Here is a 16,747-nt window from a genome sequence, read left to right as displayed (position 1 = left end):
TCGTGTTCATGTAATCGTGGCCAGTCCGAATCGGAATCGCGATCGATATTGGATTCGTCGTGCGGCTCTGGGATTTCTCAGAACCCTTGTGCGGAATATTCACTGCCAAAATAAATAAATAAATAAATAAAACGACTACAATAACTAACCAAAAAACTCATCAGAATCACTTTTAACAGTCAGTGTAGCTGACTGCCAAAGTTTCTTCCTCTTACAAAAATATTCTCTTTCTAGAAGGTTTAGCAGGTAAACTGATCACGTTCGTATTATTATTATTATTATTATTATTATTGTAGAATTGTGATCTTTTGACATAAAGCTAATGTTCTGGATTGATCATCACGCATCATCAAGCGGTAATGTTTTCTCGTCACTGGTACTTGGTAGGGATGAGTGATACACCGGTAGAAATTCTCCCCACGCTGAGGACGAGTCTTCCGGCAATAATAACGATAAAGCCCAGTTGATGACGTATTTCTGCGACCAGTTCGCAGCTCCCGTGCAGAGCGAAGACCTGAAGCTAAACGAGGAGCTACCTCTACCTCTCTAATCAGATGTACGGCAGACGACCGTAAAATGAGACGAATAATCTTGCTTTCCATCTGAATACGCTTTTTTCTCTTACCCCATTGGCCGATCATTTTGCTTGTTTTGAGCAAAAACGCAATTTCGATTTTTTTTCCCCCTTCAGAAAACAAGGCACAATATCTTGTGTCATATTAATTATCTGGTAAATAAAAAATAAAAAAAAACAGTGGTGAATGGTACTATATTTATATCGTTACTGATATCATTATAGCAATGAATACCAGAAAATCTCACGATACAGTTTGAAGTCCATATCGCCCATCCCTGATACTTGGGTAGAGTTTCTGTTTCGTACACTCCCCGTTATTATTTCATTACCACCATCTTAAAGGAGCACTTATTATGGTTTTTCTTATTACCTTTCATGTAGTGTGAACGTAAAAACGTCTGCAAAGTTTCAAAAGCTTCAAAGCGCACGACAAACGGAGTTATTGACTCCCAAAAGACGGAAGCGATTCTGAACCGCTGAAACGAGTCGTTAGTGAATCCGGACCTACTTCCTGTACTAATCTACGTAGGTTTGTAACAAAAAACCCCGCCAGTGCTCTTCATCGGCTGCTCGCTGACAGCGGTAGACCAATCACAACAGCCTGGGACATCTGACCAATCAGAACAGAGTATGCTCTCTGAAAGGAGCAGTTTGGAATGAATCCTTTAGAACGGATCATTTAAGGAGTCGTTTGTGGCATGAGGGGGGTAATGCTGCAATTTAAATTATGAGCACGTTAAATTGTTTTTTAACCTTGGATGCATGTACGTCTATTGTATGAGACCTTTAAAGTCTGAATTCCAGTTGGTTTTGTATTCGTGATTAATGTTCTTTACTCGCTGGTGTAGAACAGGCTTGGTGCATGCATGTGAGGTTCAGCCACAGACCGGGGATGACTCCTGACGGTCTTTGTTGCGATTTAGCATCGTCTGCAAGTTTCCACTCGACGTTCTCTCTAAATTGACTTCAATGAAGCTATTGCCACACTCGGCTTTGTTTGGGTGTGCCTACCCCCACCCACTACTCACCATTTCCTCAAAAGCACCGCACACTCGCACACACTCGCACACACACACACCATAACGTAAACAACTGCTTAGAAGGAGTGCTTTAATTCTGAGTCGAAGAAAAAGCGGTTACGCAAGTGATGAATTAGTCGAGCGAAAAATTCTCACCACTAGTCACCACCTCTCACCCCTTCGTGGCTCCTGATGGGAAATGGACACGGGTCGGACACAGACGTGGGTACGGACAGTCCTGGATTGAGATTAGTAGCTCGAATAGTAACGGTCTTTGATATTCTACTGCGAACGACCAAATCAGCTAGAACGGACGGTTACTGAATAGATGTAGAACAGTTGAGGTGACGGCGTGCCACTATCAGTACGTTTACATGGACAGCAATAATCCGATATTAACCCGATTAAAACTCTGATTAAGAGACTAGCATGTAAACAGCGATTATCGATGACCTTAATGCGGCTAAAGTCATACTCCAAATGGAATTGAGACGTGTGGAGTGTTCCTGTTTTAATCGTATTACGGACGTCTATTACAGACATGCACACACCTTAATCACACTATTAACGTCGTGTGGGAGTTTTCACCGCATTTTGTGACGGGACACGTACACACACGGCAGCGCTCAACCGTTTAACGGCGAACGAGAGAGCACGGCTGCGTCCCGAACCGCGTACTTGCCTACTATAGAGTAGGTGAAATACATGTATACATGGTAAGTACGCGGTTTGGGACGCAGCCCACGGCTTCAAGCAGTCGTCTATTTGCACGTACAACGTGACAAATAATTAACTGCATTTGAAGCTTTCGTAAAATTTAAAAATTAAAAACACCGAAACGGTATGCGGTACCATAACGAGGACGGACTGTATGTCGATACGTGAAATTCTGGATGGAACGTCGGACGGCGTGGCGCGGTGACGTAATGACGTGTGCTGTTAATCGATCTATGTTCTATAACATGTAAAACAGGAAGATGAAAGGAGTATTCTAAAAGCGACTCGTGTAAACACCTTAATCACACATTATTGTCTTATTCAGAATAAGGTCAGTGATTAGATTACTGCTGTCCGTGTAAACACCTTAATCGGGATATTGTCTTATTCAGAATAATGTTAATAACTAGAGTATGTCTTTAGACAGATTAAGGTCATCAATAATCGCTGTTTACATGGTAGTTTTGTCTTAATTGGGTTAAAATCAGATTATTGTCCATGTAAACGGACAGAGTGATGCCAAACTCATTAACCAGTTCAAAGAGATTAGAAGTGTTGCGGACTAGGGGCGAGACTGTGAGGAAATTTTCCCACAAGGTTAATTGATGTGTGGCAACACCAGTAATACCGGTATCACCAGGGGGGTGGGGGCGGGGTTGGATGTTTCCCCCCTTTGCTTATGAATGCCCGGAATTAGGAATCAGTGGTGGCTGTTTATTTACAACGCTGCTCCTGAGCAGTACGACCCAAACGTTTGCTTGCGCTCGGTGGATTTTACGGGAGGACGGCTTCCTCAACCTGGGCGAGTACAACGCAACCTACACGCGAAGGCTACTCCAGTCGTTTCCTTAAGCTACACTACTAAAACCGTTAGAACATAGTATCTGAAAAGGTAAAAAGAGAGTTACAGAATAATTTACCCCTGCGAAACGTTCTCCTCAGGTCGCGCCCGGTCGTCCGCGTTCTCCGAATCGCGCTCGAACCGATACGGTAAAAACCCACGACGTTATTAACGGTGTTGCTTAGAACTGCTTCAGAAGCCTTAGAAGCTGAAGCTCGCCGTTATGGTGAGGGTCGTTACGTTCGAGGTTTGTTTGGCCGATCACGACGCGACGGGTCAGCCGGCCAATCGGGAGCGCTCCTGGCTTTCCGGAAGGCGGGGCTTTTTGGAGAAATCGGCACGTTTCAGGCAGTACGGTATGTGACATGATGATAATGTGGTTTTTAAGCATCGAGAGCATGTTGACCCATTCTATTACACCCAATAGACATTTTTAAAACGTTTAAAAAGCAGCATATGACCCCTTTAATTACATACTGAACAGGCTGAAAAATGTGACTGTGTAAATTCCATCCCCCCCCCCCCCCCCCCACTTTTCTTTCAAAACACTAGGGTTTGGGATACACCCACAGCTTCTCTACTGCTAGGGGAAAATATATACACACACACACATATATATATATATATATATATATATATATATATATATATATATATATATATAAAAAAACCACAGAAGTGCTCCGAGTAAGGCAGGCTGTACCGAGGACAGCGTTTAGCTGCGAGAAACGGACAGAAACGGAAAGAGAAAGAAAGTAACGGCGGTGTATGACGGTCATGAAACCCAAACACTGTGCTCCCGTTAAACGCAGCAGTCTCGGCATTACCAGCAGCTAAATGCCTGCATAGCTGGAAGCTGGCCAGCAGCAACTGAATGAACTCGGTACCCCGACTTGGGGTCACATGGTATACAGCAGCTTCGAGGCCTCCGCCCACTCACACTCACAGACACACACTCTCTCTCCCTCTCCCCCAAAATCATTCATCGCTCCAGCTCGGCCCCGTCCGATGTAGATCAGCGCCTCATGGCTCAGACTTAACCACGTCCTGGTGGAACGTCTTGTTGTGTTTTGGTTTTTTTTACGCTACCACTACGACGTGGAAGAACTTTTAAGGCAAAAATGAGTCATCACAACTGCGAAGTGCTGAAGTGGCGACCGACGCGTCATATCAGGGGAAACACTGGGAGTAATAATAGCACGACTACTACGGTGTAATCGTGGAAAAATCCACTCCGAACAAACTTCGGATATGAATCTGTAGAAGTACGGCATCCGGGATTTACTAATAATGAAGTGTGTCTTTTCCGCTCATGTTCACATTGGTTGAGTTCCCCCGTCGATTCCATTCAACTCCCGTGGGACCGAGTTCTCACTTCGGCGATGCGGCGGCGCTTTAATACTTTAGTCTGTCCAGCTCTCTCGCTTCTTCTTCTGTACTCTGCTCGAACAGGTCGGCTTCCGGAGCGTCTACTTTCGTGCTCGTTCCATCGTCGTCTCTCTGGTGTCACTTGTAGGGCTGCACTGCAGTCTGGAGTCTGCACGTTCTCCCCGGGCGTTTCCTCCGGGTACTCGCGCCGCTTTCCTGTATGTCCCATGTATATCGAAACCATCTAACGTGTTTTCAGGGTGCAGGGTTCCTCCGAGGTACGGCTTACTTAATCCCTTAACGTTAGAGAAATCGTAAAAGCTGTCTGGAGAAAAACTGGATCAGGCCGTGCCCGTGTGAGCGTTTCACTTTCGCGTTCGAATTCGCGGCGATCGCCTGAATCCTGGGTTTGTTATCGTGCTTAATGTAAAACACGACGACGAAAACGGTACAATCACGTCGGACTTTCGAAAACCCGATCTTCCGCCGTCGTCTCGTCAGTCGGCTCGCCTCGCTCTCCGAAATCCGACTGATCCGATCCGCGACTCGGACCCGTCCAGACGCTTTCGGGTTTTTAATCGTAGCGTCCGTTCTCTAAGCGATCCGAATGATTTCAGTGTTCCGTTACCCGTTCGTCCGATTACGACTGCATCCGAAGACATTCCATCGGGAGAGTGATGTAATCGGTGTGTACGGCCCCAGACACCGGGAACGCCGACTAACCGCAGCGAGCGTACTGCTTGGTATCAGCCACCACGTGGAACTGTGAATCAAGCTCTGCCGATACGACAATTATCCGGTTTGCGGTCGGAGACGCATCGTCTGTAGTGAAATCACCAACATCATGAACATCATCAGAAGTCCAGAATTCCTGCACTGACAAAAGTTGTGTGCGGAAATAGAGGGCAAGAAGAACGAGTAGGGAATTCCCAAAAATTCAACACACAGTCTAGAGAACAAACACGCTGGGTTATCCCCTGATCTCAATGAAACGTGAGACGGGTCTGACGAGGCATCACTTCGGCATTTCCCGACGAGCCGACGTGACACGGACCGAGAGGGTACGGGGTTCTAAAGATGGGAGTCTAGGCGAAATAAGCCTGTGCACGCTCGAGCTTGCAGGGAATGTCTGGTTTTGGCGAGAGAACTAATTTATTCCATTTTCCATGAACTCTCGGAGAAGCTCACACGTGGAAGTAGGAGGTCAGGCCATTATGTACTCCATCGTTGGACATGTTTACGACGACAAAGAGGGCTAGCGGAGCTCGTGATTACATTTAGGCGTTCTAATGAGCGGAACTCGTCATCGTGAGATCATCATCTCTGACAGGGAGCGACGGCTCCTCGGTAACCTTCGAAGACTTGTTATTTCGATAAAACTCTGGGGGACAGCTCGTGTCCTCCGCGGCAGGTTATATGACGGAGATCCTCTTACGACCGACCTGTGATTAAAGAAAATAAGGAGTGTGATCCGGGCCCATGCAAAAACGGGAAAGTGCCTCGTGGGTAATAAGGACAGTGACATCACGACTTCGAGCCGTCCTGTGACTCTGGTGTAACCCTATGCTGTCATCCTATTGGTGGATTTACTCGAACATCGCGGCAGCTACGCTCAGAGCTTTTATTTATTTATTTATTTAATTAATTAATTTTATTTCAATGCTTGGCGTTCCTAGAATTTCGTCTGTCTTTGGTCTCTCAATGACACCAAAACAGTCGCCAGATTATGCGCTCCGAGACCGCCGGTGTCAACTCACGGAAACCGGAGACGTGCAACGGAAAGTGTACCGTGTAAAGGCGGCAGATTGCAAGACATTCCTCCAGGACCCTTATATAAAAAAAAATTTTAAATTAAAAAATAAAAACACCACCACGGGACGCACCGTGATGGAAGGTCGGTCATGTGATGAGGGCAGTAGCAGCAGCTTTTTTATGTCCCTTGTTGATGTTCAGGCCTGACTCCTGAGGCATGCCTTCCCGCTACCCAGCACTGACACGCACAATAACCTCGACTGTGTGCGCGAGCAGATTACACGCAGCATTCCTGGGATTCTGCATGTCACTGACGGCACATTTGCGTCAACGGGACCCGGAGGAACTTGGAGACCTTTCGCATATTAACGGACGTGAAGAAAGAACCGCGGGTGTAGGAGGGAAAACGCCTCGGCATCTTTCGAGGCAGAAGTGATTGGGGGTTTTTTGGGTTTTTTTTTTTATTCTTAAAAGGGGAAGAAAACAAAAACAGCCTTCAGTAAGGTCTCATGAGTTTGGAGGAGACTTCGAAGGGAGGGATAACGTGGAGCTGTAGAAGAATAGAATAAAATAACAACAACCAAGTAAAGTAAACTACAACGGATTAGGTAAGAAGCTAAAGAAAACTTGGGCTTAGCTTGTGCCTCCTGCTGCCGTTCTCCTCCAATCAAAACAGACAAGGTTCAAACAGTCACATGACCATTTCCAAATGCATCCATCTTCCCTAACAGCACCAGGTATGTCTAAATAATACTCTCTACCAGTCTGAGAGAGAGCGAGCGAGAGAGAGAGAGAGAGAGAGAGAGAGAGAGAGACGGACAGACAGAGCGATGGAGAGAGCAAGATAGAAAGAGATAGACAGAGAGAAACACAGAGAGAGACAGACGGAGACAGACAGAAAGAGATGGGGAGAGACAGACGGACAGAGGAAGAGAGACACAGAGAGAGACAAACAGAGCGAGACAGACAGAGATGGAGAGAGAGAGATAGAGACGCAGACAGAGAGAGAGACAGACAGAAAGATGGAGAGAGAGATAGAGACCGACACAGACAGAGAGACACAGAGAGAGAGACAGACAGAAAGATGGAGAGAGAGATAGAGACCGACACACAGACAGAGAGACACAGAGAGAGAGAGAGAGAGAGAGAGAGACACACACACAGACAGAGACAAATAGAGAGACAGACAGAGATGGGGAGAGAGAGGGAGAGAGACAGAGATGGAGAGAGAGACAGACAGAGAGATGGGGAGAGAGAGACAGACAGGGAGATGGGGAGAGAGAGACAGACAGAGAGAGATGGAGGGAGGGAGACAGAGAGATGAAGACAGAGACAGATGGAGACAGAGATGGAGACAGAGACAGAGAGAGATGGAGACAGAGACAGAGAGAGATGGAGACAGAGACACAGAGAGATGGAGACAGAGACACAGAGAGATGGAGACAGAGACAGAGAGAGATGGAGACAGAGACACAGAGAGATGGGGGAGAGACACAGAGAGATGGGGGAGAGACACAGAGAGATGGAGGGAGAGACACAGAGAGATGGAGGGAGAGACACAGAGAGATGGAGGGAGAGACACAGAGAGATGGAGGGAGAGACACAGAGAGATGGGGGAGAGACACAGAGAGATGGGGGAGAGACACAGAGAGATGGGGGAGAGACACAGAGAGATGGGGGAGAGACACAGAGAGATGGAGGGAGAGACACAGAGATGGAGGGAGAGACACAGAGATGGAGGGAGAGACACAGAGATGGAGGGAGAGACACAGAGAGATGGAGGGAGAGACAGAGAGATGGAGGGAGAGACACAGAGATGGAGGGAGAGACACAGAGATGGAGGGAGAGACACAGAGAGATGGGGGGAGAGACAGAGACAGAGAGATGGAGGGAGAGAATAAATGAAGTTAAATAAGCACTACTGACGGGTGTGCCCGAGCGGCCCAACGAGAAAACACACACACAGTAGATAGATAGCTAAAGAAAATGAGCGTGGAAACTTTATCAGAAAACCATTTGACAAAAATAATAGATGGTTGTTTTGGGGGGGTTTTTTAAGAAAATGGAGTCGGAGAAGATAAGAGCTCAGAGCTCAGAGCTGGGAACAAAAAGTAGTAGGCCTTAAACCGTCCACGCGGCGGCCAGCGCGAGCGCGAGAGGACACAATGTAGAGAACTGACAGATCAATACAGCACTCGGGCTGGGTTTAGCTTCGCGAGCGAACACACACACACACACACACACACACACACACACACACACACACACACACACATACATATATATATACACACACTGTTCCTGTTTACACACGTACAGGTTTTTCTTTACATATACCAAATAGTGCTCGCGCCACATATAATGAAGGGTTCTCTTTATTTATTGCTGAATATAAATGAATCAGTAGGACGAGGCCTCGACAGGAGCAGCCTGAGAGAAGCACTGCATCCTCCTACAGCACACCATGAGACCTTCCCTTTCAGCTCAACAGTCCGCCGCGTCGCCGCGAAAACAAGCAAAATGGCACCTTACCTCGACGAGAGATCACAAATGCCTCCGGAACATTGCCCTGGGTGGCGTCAGGCGATTTTCGCTGGCTGCTAAATCCCACAGAAAAAAAGGCCAGGTGAAGTGTTTTCATTTACCCCGCTCCCCTTTTGCCTTTGCTCCACTACGCCTCCCAAACGGCTCTGGCTCTGCAGGGCTGTTACCACTATAGCAGGACTCCGCGGTCCTAGCGCCGACCGGATTCATCTCCCCCACCCCCCTGCACATAACGACCACGTGCGCTCGGTGGAGTCAGGTACAGAGAACAAAACAACTTCAAATGCTATGGAAGGAATTCCGCATTTGTGCCAAAAACTATTGAACTTTTCAAGAAATGAACACAAAAAAAAACACGCCGAGAAGGAAGAAAAACACTCTGACACTGAGGCCCTGTTTACACTAATGCGTTTTAAACCGAAAACGCACAACTTTTGCTACGCTTACGCGTGTCGTCTCCACTACTCCGGCGTTTTCGACCCTCGAAGCAACCGTTTTAGTTTGAAAACTCCGGGCTCGTGTTTCAGTGTAAACAGACCAAAACGAAGACTTTTGAAAACGAAGGCGTGGCTTCGCCCACATTCGCCCCGTGATTAAGTCTTTTGTGTCATTGACTATGTTTACATGAACAGCGGTAATCTAATCACTGACCTTATTCTGAATAAGACAATAATGTGTGATTAAGGTGTTTACACGGGTCGCTTTTAGAACACTCCTTTCATGTTCCCGTGTTACATGTTATAGAACATAGATCGATTAACAGCACACGTCATTACGTCACCGCGCCTCGCCGTCCGACGTCCCTCCAGAATTTCACGTATCGACATACAGTCCGTCTTCGTTATGATACCGTATACAGTTTTCGGTGTTTTTAATTTTTAATTTTTACGTAAGCTTCAAGTGCAGTTAATTATTTGTCATGCTATACGTGCAAATAGACGACTGCTTGAAGCCGTGGGCTGCGTCCCAAACCGCGTACTTACCATGTATACATGTATTTCACCTACTATATAGTAGGTAAGTACGCGGTTTGGGACGCAGCCGTGCTCTCTTGATCGCCATAAAACGGTTGAGCGCTGCCGTGTGTGTACGTGTCCCGTCACAAAATGCGGTGAAAACTCCCACACGACGTTAATAGTGTGATTAAGGTGTTTACTTGTCTGTAATACACGTCGATAAGGCAACTAAAACAGGAATACTCCACATGTCCTAAATCGATTTGGGTTTACATCGAGTATGACTTTATTCGGATTAAGGTAATAAAAATTGCTGTTACATGGTAGTTTCTTAATCAGAGTATTGTCTTAATCGAGTTAATATTGGATTATTTTTGTCCATGTAAACGTACTGATTGTGTATCCTTCCCTGATTCGTCAAGCCCCTAAGTTATGATCGTTACGCTACCTTGATCATATACACAACACCACGGAGATTGAACCGCAAGCTTTGCTGGCTTTGTCGTCGTTCTTAGCGGACACTGTGCAGATAAATTCTGTATTTTATAACACTGCAGCTGCCTACATGCGCAAGAGGCGAGCTATGATTAGAGCGATCACCAACGAATCTCATTTCAAGCGGCGTAAGCTCTACATGGACCGCCGGTTTGGACTAGCAACCAACTTCCTGTTTACACTTGTACGCGCATGTCCAGTGTGCATAATGGTCATGTGACATGCGTATTCAGTCGTGTAGTGTGGACGGAGATCGTTTCTGAAACACAGCGGAAACGCCAGTGTGGACGAGGATCGTTTTAACACGAAAACGCACTAGTGTAAACAAGGCCAGAAAAGGGTGAACTCTGTGGCAAAAATTTGACATGGTCTTCAAATAAACAGCGTTCTTCTGTTAACAGTTTTCTGAGGGCGTTTTTCACGCCCGGCTCGTTTTGGAGCGTTTGTTTCGGAACCTGGTGCGTTTTCTTCCTTGGTTCGGTTTGTTTAGGCATTCCACGAACACAACCGGGGGGCGACTGCAAGCGAACTCTGGAGCGGTTCGATTCTGCTGAGAAAGCAATCCAACACAATGTAAAAACAAACCAAACTGTATGGCGATGCATGATTGGAACTGCGTTACATAAAAAGCACGTTTTCTTAATGGCTCGCGACACGAATCCCGATTAACTCGGACCAAAGACGAGGTAAAATTCCTCATTGAAATCTGGTGTGATGATCGTATTTCTGAACAACTTTCACATACGCATAAAAACACCGAGGTTTACAAAGTGTTTAGCGAGTGTCTCAAGGAGATGGGCTTTAATCGCTTGGTGGAAAATACAACCCCCGGCAAAAAATGACGGAATCACCACACTTAAAGGATGTTCACCCGGCTTTTTTTACTTAGTAGCAAATAAACGAATCACAGATAAGACATAAAACAAATTTTGTTTAATAGCTGAACATTCAGGCGTAACATAGCTCAAACCAGTTAAATGAAATTATTTTAATTAATGGCATTTTTTTCCCCCCAGATCAAAAGCAGAGGAAAAAAATGATTTAATCAACTTGTAATTTGCATTTCTAAACCGAATACCAGCACAAGCCTAAAAATGCAGATGTGTCTGCAGTTAAAAGAGAGTGCTTACAGACCTCAACCTTGGACTTTTTGAAAGGAAACATTGCCCTAACAAGAGCGTTGTCAATTGAAACAATGGAAAGGATCATTAAAATCCTTCAAGAAGGAAATCCAGAATGGAGTATGGTAAAAGATGTTGGTTATTCCCAGTCAGCTGTGTCTAAAATTTGGTGCAAGAATAAACAAAATGGGAAGGTTATAAAAGGAAAACATACGGATAGACCAAGGAAGACATCAAAGCGTCGAAAACTCAAAGCAATATGCCTTGAAAATAGAAAATGCACAACAAAACAAATGAAAAACAAATGAGCGGAAACAGGAGTCAGCGTTTGTGACAGGACTGTAAGAAATCGGCTGAAGGAAATGGGAGTTACGTATAGAAAAGCAAATGAAAACCAGCACGGACTCCTAAACAGAAGAAAACAAGGTTACAGTGGGCTAAAGAGAAGCGATCATGGAGCGTGGATGATTGGATGAAAGTGATATTCAGTGATGAATCATGAATCTGCATTGGCCAAGGAGATGATGTTGGAACGTTTGTCTGGTGCCATTTTAATAAAACATATAAAGATGACTGCCTGAAATAAACAATCATATTTCCCCACTCATTTATAATATGGAGTTGCATGTCAGGTGAAGGACCAGGGGAGACCTCAGCAGTCAGTACACAGGTGTACACTGAAAATTTCGACACGTTTCTCATTCCATTGTTAGAAAATATTTTTTTTTTTGATGATGAAGTCATTTTTCAGGAGGATAATGCATCTTGCCCCAGAGCAGAGTGTTCAAGCTTTTCTTCATGAAAGGTAGATCATCTCAATGACACGGCCAGCAAACAGTCCGGATCTCAATCCGATTGAAAATTTATGCTGGAGATTAAAAACTGGTCCATGACAACGCTCCATCCTGGAAAGCTGATCTGTCAACCGCTATTCGAGAAAGTTGGAATCAGCTTGATGGAGAATAGTGTTTCATTAGTGTTTCAGTACCTCAAAGAATTCAGGTAGTCATAAAAACCCGAGGAGGAGCAACAAAGTACTGACTGTGATTTTTTTTGTTGTTGTTGATGATTCCAGAATGTTCCTCCTGTACTTGTTCTGGAAAAAAATATCCCATTGATTAAAACAATTTAATCGAATTAGTTCGAGGTATGTTTCAGGAAGCCAGAATGTTCAGCTATTAAACAAAAATTGTTTTGTGTCATATCTGTGATTTGTTTATTTACTACGAAGTAAAAAATCCAGGTGAGCATCCTCTAAGTATGGTGATTCCATCATTTTTGGCAGGGGTTGTATAAATTAGCTCATTTATAAGAACTACAGCTAAACAAGCTAAGAACTATTTATAAGAACTACAGCTAAACAAGCTAAGCTAAGCTGCTGTCTATTCATCTTGATGGATGACCTCTATAGGCAGAATCCCGGAACAGGTCCATTCTGACCGACGAGAGGACGGGTTACTCACACGTGACTTGCGTAAACACGTTTTGGTACGCTTTGAAATGCTGCCTTGCGAAAGCGACCGAGCCGAGGAAAAATACGACGTCGTGACGCTTTAAGTCCCCGTCTCGGAACGGGGCACGGATCTACAGGTCTGAAAACGGCCTAATCTTTGTTTTCAATACTCCTGGTTTGTGGATGTGCTGCCAGAGTTTTCGTTTGTACTATCAAAGTTTTCGTTTACACTCCGCAAGTTTACGTTCGCCATTCTGGCACAGACTTCTCGCGTGGGCGGGGCTTAACAGCGATTCACGGATCGACAGCTCCCCGAGCTGGAAGCGGAGACTTCAGTGGTGCAAATTTTTGAAGAGCGATCTGGACGCGCTTCTCCGTATAGTTACAGTGTTTGCATTGGAAATTACTTACTTAGTCAATATATTAATTCGTAGTTAATATTCGAGGTTTGGGTAGTCTCGTACGACAATTTTTTCTCGAGATGAACTCTCAGCACAGAGCATTGTCGTCGTCATTATCATCATCATCGTCGTCGTCATCCTCCTCGTCAGCGGGACGCTCGAGCTGTCAAGGTTTAGAAAACCGTCTTAGAAAACTGTTAACAAAGAACGCTGTTTATTTGAAGACCATGTTCAATTCTTGCCACTGAGTTCACTGTTTTCAGTTTCAGAGTGTTTTTTCTTACATTTTACATTTATGGCGTTTGGCAGACGCCCTTATGCAGAGCGACTTATATTTATCTCATTCATACATCTGAGCAATTGAGGGTGAAGGGCCTTGCTCAAGGGCCCAACGGTGGCAGCTTGGCAGTACTAGAACTCACAACCTTCTGAGAAGAAGTTATGTTCAATAACATATAACGTATATTGAACATAAAAGTTATGTTCAATGACATAACACATTTTGGCGCAAATTTACTTCCATAAAATTCAAGCCAATGCTTTTCATGGCAATGTCCTTTTTTTAAATTTTTTTTTTTTAAATTATTTTTACGAATGAATGTAAACAAGTTAATAAATATATAATTCATCCATCTTTAGTGGACTAACTGATATATTCTGACCAGGATTACAGTGTATGCTGTCTATCTTGGTAACACTAAGTGCAAAATCCCCAAATAATAATAATAATAATCATTTTTATTTTGAGTATTTGAAAAAAAAAAAAAAAATACTGTGGCATAGACGATACAGTATAATTTTCTAATCATGAACCAACTCAGCTTCTGTAGCAGATCCTCTGTTGTGGTTTATCCAATCATATGCATTTGTGTCAATTATTTAGCTAAAGGCAGCTAATCCGACTAGCTACATGGCTAGGGTCAGTCAGAAAAGGGAGAGTTTTCATCGATTTTCAGAGATTTTTTTTTCATTTTATTTTCCCTCTCTTGTTTGACTAGCAAACTGACCGGGAATAGGCAGGGAAGTGCGTGTTTATTGCCCTCGCTTCATATTCAGAGTACATCTCATCTGTTGCGTCTGTCTTGTTAGTCAAAATTTGAAGCGCCACTATAAAAAAAAAAAACACCTTCAAATGGTCTTATCAATAGCCGTAAACTAATCATTAATGGTTTAAGATTCAAAGGTAACCATTAAGTCACCATTAAGTCATGTTAGTTTCTTATTCGGACCATTATAAGCAAGGATATGTGTTTTTTTTTTAACCTGACCTTTACAAATGGTAGATGAACACCCTTTGCTGTGAGTGACGCCTCCTTGATTCCTTGATCTTCCAGTGGATATAAAAAGTCTACACACCCCTGGTAAAATAGCAGGTTTTTATAACGTCAGAAAGAAAGAAACTACGATAAATCATGTCAGAAATCATATTTCCACCCTCAGTGTGAAATTACAGTGTGCAAAAATTACGTGAAAAGCAATCAAACATTTCACCGTTTGATTTTAATACACCACTCGGTCTTTTTTGGAAGTAGTCTATCAGCGTGGCACATCTTGACTTGGCAATATTTTGCCATTCTTTCTTGCAAAAACATTCCAGATCCATCAAATTGTGAGGGTATCTCCTGTGCACAGTCCGTTTCAGGTCACCGCACAGATTTTTAGTTGGATTACGGTCTGGGCTCTGGCTAGGTTATTTAAAAACACTGATCTTCTTTTGGTTAAGCCATTCCTTTGTTGATTTGGATGTATGCTTTGGGTCAATGTCCTGCGTAAAAGGTGAAATTCCTTTTCATCTTCAGCTTACTAGCAGACGCATTAAAATCGACTGGTATTTGTAGCTATTCGTGATTCCCTCCATCTTGATCAAATCCCCAGTTCTGGTTAAAGAAAAGCCGCCCTAAAGCATGATACCTCCACCACCATGCTTCACCGTGGGTATGTTGTTGCGACGAGAAGGAGGGAGGGGCCAGTCTGTGAGGACGTACGCCTGGCACAGAGTTGTCTAATCAGTGGGAGAGAGAGCGATAAATGAGTGGTTTTATGTTCGACTTACGTTTGTATGTTTTTGTTATGTTTGAGCTCTGTTTATTATTAAACATTACACCCATGTTCAGCCGGTTCCCGCCTCCCTCCTTGCCCATCTTTGAAGTGTGTTACAGGTGTTCTTTTGTTGATGCGCTTTTTTTCTCTCTTTTTTTTTTTTTTTTGCACCAAGCAAACCTTTTGAAATTATGGAATTATTATACCTTTTGGAATTGGTCTCATCAGACCATAACACATTTTGCCACATGGTTTGGGGTGATTTAGTTGAGCTTGGATGTTTTTTGTAAGAAAGGGCTTCCGTCTAGCCACCCTACCCCATAGCCCAGACATGTGAAGAATATGAGAGCTAGTTGCACTAATCAGTACTTGTCAGATACTCCTGCAGCTCCCTTGGTGTTGCCGTATGTCTCTTGACAGCCTCCCTGGTAAGTTTGTGTCTTTAACTTTTATAAATTCTGGAGGGACGTCCTGTTCTTGGTGATGTCACTGCGGTGCTCCATTTTCTCTACTTGTTGATGATGGCCTTCACGGTGTTCAATCGTACATCTAATGTTTGGGAAATTCTTTTATACCCCTCTCCTGATTGATACCTTTCAACAAGTGATACACCATGCATGCTTTGCAAGGTCTTTGCAGACCATGGCTTCAGCATTTGGATGAAACTAAGAAAATCTGGCCTTTATTCAGGGTTAATCAGAAATAATTTCACTCATGGCAGCTGTATGATAATTCCTTTTGAACACGAGATTGAATGTGATTGGTTCGTTCGGAACACAGCCACATCTCCAGTTATAAAAGAGTGTGCACGGTTATGCAACCATATTATTGTAAGTTTTATTTTTCCCCAAAAATGTTTCTGATTGTCTTTCACTTCATTTGTATACGTTATAATTTCAAGAAAAAGTTCTGACACGATTTATCTCAGTTTAGCTATTTTAACAGGGGTGAGTAGACTTTAGCTATCCATTGTATCTCTTCAGATTTTGAATCGGAAATCATTTGAAGTCCATCATCTTACCCATTTTTAAAATGCAGTTAAAGGAATCGAGGATAGAAGAGATAGAAAGCTTCTAGAGCAAGGATACACAGGTGTTTCCTATGGTATAAACTGTCCAATTTCTATGAAACATAAATGACAATAAATGATAACAATAAACAATAACAACCACAAATGAAAAATTACTAATTAAATAAACAATGGGTACAAATCAAACCATTGCATAAAAGCCAATTACTATGCCTTAAATTAAGGATTGAATATGTTTGTTCTTGACTCCTTTTGTCCTTGTTTCCTTTTTGTTGTATCCTTCCCTCGCTTCCTTAGAGGCAAGGAAGGGAAGCAAGGAAAGGAAATGTGGAGAAATGATGAGCATCCCAGGAACAGGGCTTGAGAATTGACATCATGCCATAAAGCATTGTGGGATTAAACTACCACCTCTTTATGTGCAGGGAAAAGATAA

At 43.8% G+C, this 16,747-nt stretch overlaps 1 protein-coding gene across 2 annotated transcripts in view; it reads right to left on the bottom strand.

The window, feature by feature from the left end:
* Window positions 1-8,969, bottom strand: part of akt1 (v-akt murine thymoma viral oncogene homolog 1) — a 79,186-nt gene extending 70,217 nt beyond the window's left edge. For both annotated transcript variants that reach the window (XM_017475585.3, XM_017475584.3), the window contains exon 1: window positions 8,807-8,969. The gene's annotated coding sequence lies outside the window, so the exon portion shown is untranslated. The remainder of the gene's footprint in view (window positions 1-8,806) is intronic.
* Between the last annotated feature and the right edge of the window lie 7,778 nt (window positions 8,970-16,747).

This window comes from Ictalurus punctatus, chromosome 9 (assembly GCF_001660625.3).
Source record: "Ictalurus punctatus breed USDA103 chromosome 9, Coco_2.0, whole genome shotgun sequence".
In the NCBI taxonomy this organism is placed as follows: domain Eukaryota; kingdom Metazoa; phylum Chordata; class Actinopteri; order Siluriformes; family Ictaluridae; genus Ictalurus; species Ictalurus punctatus.
Note: the sequence above shows the minus strand (reverse complement) of the source record. Positions and strands in the feature narration are given on the sequence as shown.